This window comes from Arachis hypogaea, chromosome 19, assembly GCF_003086295.3.
Source record: "Arachis hypogaea cultivar Tifrunner chromosome 19, arahy.Tifrunner.gnm2.J5K5, whole genome shotgun sequence".
NCBI classification, from domain to species: Eukaryota; Viridiplantae; Streptophyta; class Magnoliopsida; order Fabales; family Fabaceae; genus Arachis; species Arachis hypogaea.
The window spans coordinates 127,996,865-128,000,630 of NC_092054.1; the positions used below are offsets into that span (position 1 = coordinate 127,996,865).

Here is a 3,766-nt window from a genome sequence, read left to right on the forward strand (position 1 = left end):
CCCTGCCATTGGAGCAAACAACTTTGAGCTGAAACCTCAATTAGTTTCTCTGATGCAGCAGAACTGCAAGTTTCATGGACTTCCATCTGAAGATCCTTTTCAGTTCTTAACTGAATTCTTGCAGATCTGTGATACTGTTAAGACCAATGGGGTTGATCCTGAGGTCTACAAGCTTATGCTTTTCCCGTTTGCTGTAAGAGACAGAGCTAGAGTGTGGTTGGACTCTCAACCTAAGGATAGCCTGAACTCTTGGGATAAGCTGGTCACGGCTTTCTTAGCCAAGTTCTTTCCTCCTCAAAAGCTGAGTAAGCTTAGAGTGGATGTTCAAAACTTCAGACAGAAAGAAGGTGAATCCCTCTATGAAGCTTGGGAGAGATATAAGCAACTGACCAAAAAGTGCCCTTCTGACATGCTTTCAGAATGGACCATTCTGGATATATTCTATGATGGTCTGTCTGAATTAGCTAAGATGTCATTGGATACTTCTGCAGGTGGATCCATTCACCTAAAGAAAATGCCTGCAGAAGCTCAAGAACTCATTGACATGGTTGCTAATAACCAGTTCATGTACACTTCTGAGAGGAATTCTGTGAGTAATGGGATGCCTCAGAAGAAGGGAGTTCTTGAAATTGATACTCTGAATGCCATATTGGCTCAGAATAAAATATTGACTCAGCAAGTCAATATGATTTCTCAGAGTCTGAATGGAATGCAAGCTGCATCCAACAGTACTCAAGAGGCATCTTCTAGGGAAGAAGCTTATGATCCTGAGAACCCTGCAATAGCAGAGGTAAATTACATATGTGAACCTTATGAAAACACCTATAATCCCTCATGGAGAAATCACCCAAATCTCTCATGGAAGGATCAACAAAAGCCTCAACAAGGCTTTAATAATGGTGGAAGAAACAGGTATAACAATAGTAAACCTTTTCCATCATCCACTCAACAACAGACAGAGAATTCTGAGCAGAATCCATCCAGCTTAGCAAATTTAGTCTCTGATCTATCTAAGGCCACTCTGAGTTTCATGAACGAAACAAGGTCCTCCATTAGAAATTTGGAGGCACAAGTGGGCCATCTGAGTAAGAAGATCATTGAAACCCCTCCTAGTACTCTCCCAAGCAGTACAGAAGAAAATCCAAAAGGAGGGTGCAAGGCCATTGAAATGACCATCATGACCGAAACCACAAAAGAGGAGGAGGATGTGAATCCCAAGGAGGAAGACCTCCTGGGACGTCCAGTGATCAACAAGGAGTTTCCCTTTGAGGAACCAAAAGAATCTGAGGCTCATCTAGAGACCATAGAGATTCCATTAAACCTCCTTATGCCCTTCATGAGCTCTGATGAGTATTCCTCTTCTGAAGAGAATGAGGATGTTACTGAAGAGCAAGTTGCCAAGTACCTTGGTACAATCATGAAGCTAAATGCCAAATTATTTGGTAATGAGACTTGGGAAGATGAACCTCCCTTGCTCATCAATGAACTGAGTGATCTGGATCAACTGACATTACCTCAGAAGAAACAAGATCCTTGAAAGTTCTTAATACCTTGTACCATAGGCACCATGACCTTTGAAAAGGCTCTACGTGACCTTGGGTCAGGGATAAACCTCATGCCACTCTCTGTAATGGAGAAACTGGGAATCTTTGAGGTACAGGTTGCTAGAATCTCATTAGAGATGGCAGACAACTCAAGAAAATAGGCTTATGGACTAGTAGAGGACGTGTTAGTAAAGGTTGAAGGCCTTTACATCCCTGCTGATTTCATAATCCTAGACACTGGGAAGGATGAGGATAAATCCATCATCCTTGGAAGACCCTTCCTAGCCACAGTAAGAGCTATGATTAATGTAGACAGAGGAGAATTGATCCTTCAACTGAATGAGGACAACCTTGTGTTTAAAACTCAAGAATCTCCTTCTGTAACAATGGAGAGGAAGCATAGAAAGCTTCTCTCAGTACAGAGTCAACTAAAGCCCCCACAGTCAAACTCTAAATTTGGTGTTGGGAGGCCTCAGCCAAACTCTAAGTTTGATGTTGAACTCCCATATCCAAACTCTAAGTTTGGAGTTGGAAAGTCTCAACAATGCTCTGAACATCTGTGAGGCTCCATGAGAGCTCACTGTCAAGCTATTGACATTAAAGAAGCGCTTGTTGGGAGGCAACCCAATTTTTATTTATCTAATTTCATTTTCATTCTTATTGTTCTTTCATGTTTTATTAGGTTCATGATCATGTGGAGTCACAAAATAAATAGAAAAATAAAAAACAAAATAAAAAATAGCAGAAGAAAAATCACACCCTGGAGGAATGGCTTACTGGCGTTTAAACGCCAGTAAGGAGCATCTGGCTGGCGTTCAACGCCAGAACAGAGCATGGATCTGGAGTTGAACGCTAGAAACAAGCAGCATCCTGGCATTCAGACGCCAGGAATGCACACTGAGGAAAGCTAGCGCTGAACGCCAGAAACAAGCATAGAACTGGCGTTCAACGCTAGAAACATGCTGCATCTGGGCATTGAACGCCCAGAACAAGTATCAATTCGGCGTTTAAATGCCAGAATTGCATGCAAAGGCATTTTACATGCCTCAATGGTGCAGGGATGTAAATCCTTGACACCTCAGGATCTGTGGACCCTACAGGATCATCTCAGCATCTGTGAACCCCACAGGATCCCCACCTACCTCCACTCATACTCTCCCCTCTTCTCATTCATCCTCTCTTCCCAATAAACACCTTTCCCAAAACCCTTCACCAATCACCTCAATCTCTCTTTTCCCTATTACCCATTCACCACTCACATCCATCCACTCTTCCCCATAAACCTACCTCATAAACCCCACCTACCTTCAAAATTCAAAATCACTTTCCCACCCAAACCCACCCCTATGGCCGAACCTTAACCCCTCTCCCTCCACTATATAAACCTCTCCATTCTTCTTCATTCTCACACAACACAATCCTCTCATCCCCTTCTTGGCCGAAACACAACACTCTCTCCCTCTCTTCCATATCTTCTTCTTCTTCTTCTTTTTTTTCTTCTCTTACTCAAGGACGAGCAATATTCTAAGTTTGGTGTGGTAAAAGCATAAGCTTTTTGTTTTTTCATTACCATTGATGGCACCTAAGACCGGAGAATCTTCTAGAAAAGGGAAAGGGAAGACAAAAGCTTCCACCTCCGAGTCATGGGAGATGGAAAGATTCATCTCCAAAGTCCATCAAGACCACTTCTATGATGTTGTGGCCAAGAAGAAGGTGATCCCTGAGGTCCCTTTCAAACTCAAGAAAAATGAGTATCCGGAGATCCGACATGAGATCCAAAGAAGAGGTTGGGAAGTTCTAACAAACCCCATCCAACAAGTCAGAATTCTAATGGTTCAAGAGTTCTATGCTAATGCATGGATCACTAGGAACCATGATCACAGTAAGAACCCGAACCCAAAGAATTATCTCACCATGGTTCGGGGGAAATACTTAGATTTTAGTCCGGAAAATGTGAGGTTGGCGTTCAACTTACCAATGATGAAAGAGAACGCACGCCCCTACACAAGGAGAGTCAACTTTGATCAAAGGTTGGACCAAGTCCTCATGGACATATGTGTGGAAGGAGCTCAATGGAAGATTGACTCAAAAGGCAAACCGGTTCAACTGAGAAGACTGGACCTTAAGCCTGTAGCTAGAGGATGGTTGGAGTTCATTCAACGCTCAATCATTCCCACTAGCAACCGGTCTGAAATTACTATAGACCGGGCCATCATGATCCA

At 42.9% G+C, this 3,766-nt stretch overlaps 1 non-coding gene across 1 annotated transcript; it reads right to left on the minus strand.

The window, feature by feature from the left end:
* Positions 1-307: 307 nt before the first annotated feature.
* Positions 308-415, minus strand: LOC112780295 (small nucleolar RNA R71). The gene has a single exon (XR_003191141.1). It is a non-coding gene; the product is annotated as a small nucleolar RNA R71 (small nucleolar RNA).
* Positions 416-3,766: the final 3,351 nt, after the last annotated feature.